The sequence below is a fragment of the Trichechus manatus genome, unplaced genomic scaffold (genome assembly GCF_000243295.1).
Source record: "Trichechus manatus latirostris isolate Lorelei unplaced genomic scaffold, TriManLat1.0 scaffold00065, whole genome shotgun sequence".
Lineage (NCBI taxonomy): Eukaryota > Metazoa > Chordata > Mammalia > Sirenia > Trichechidae > Trichechus > Trichechus manatus.
This window is the reverse complement of record NW_004444001.1, coordinates 3,606,872-3,608,124: the sequence shown is the minus strand read 5'-3', so window position 1 is coordinate 3,608,124 and position 1,253 is coordinate 3,606,872.

Sequence of the window (1,253 nt, the reverse complement as noted above, 5' to 3'; positions counted from 1 at the left end):
TGGGAAACTAGAAAGCTGCTTGAGACTTTTGAGAGGGCAATTCAGGGGAGTGGTGATGGTACAAGACCAGTCAAAGGAGAGTAGGGGGAAATCAAATGCTGCTGTAGTGGAGACAGAGTGTAAAGACTATTCCAAGAAGTTCAACAGTGAAGGAAAGGCAAAAGATACTCTAGGCAGTGAGAGGGGAAAGTAGAGTTGAGGAAGGTTTTTCTTTGTATTACGTTTTGTTCCTTTAGTGTAGAGAATCAAACACCAAAGGAAAGAATCAGCAATATAGTGAATAAAATTCACCCCTCTGCATCTCCTACATTCCATTAGTTGCTCAATGTGTGAAAAATCATGGAAAAACTGAAACACTTTGTTACACAATCACTATATTCACCACGAACTGCAGGATTCTCTCAGCACATCTTGCCCAAAACTTTAAGTCTCTCATTTTGTGCAAAGAAATAAATGTGAAAAAAAAATCTTCATCCATGTATATTTACAAAACTGACTTATCTTTTGAGCATTTTTTCTAACACTGAAAAGCATATTTTATTTCAACCTTTCAGCACTTACATTCTGCTAGGATGATGGGTTTAATTTTTTTTTTTAAATAAATGACCAGTTGGTACACACTTCCTGATTTCAAAACTTTCTACAAGCTACAGTAATAAAGATAGTGTGGTAGCATCATAAGGATAGACATATAGACCAATGGAACAGAATTGAGAGTCCATAAATAAACCCATATATTTATTGTGAATTGATTTTTCACAAAGGTGCCAAGACCATTCAATGGAGAAAGCATAGTCTTTTCAACAAATGGTGCTGGGACAACTGCATATCCACATACAAAAAAAGGAAGTTGGACCCTTACCGCACACCATATACAAAACTTAACTCAAAATGAATCTAAGACATAAATGTAATAGCTAAAACTACAAGATTCTTAGAAGGAAATGTAGATGAAAATACGAATGATTTTGGACTAAGCAACAGTTTTTTTAGATATGATATCAAAACTACAAGCAATCAAAGAAAAAATAGAAAAACCAGACTTCATCAAAATTAAAAACTTGTATGTGTTAAAGGACGCTATCAAAAATTGAAAAAACAATGATCCTATATAGAGAAAACACCCCAAAGAGTACACAAGAAAACTTCTAGAGCTAGTAGAGGAATTTAGCAAAGTTGCAGGTTACAAAGTCAACAAACAAAAATCACTTGGGTTTCTATACACCAGCAATGAGAAATCTGAAAGGGAAATT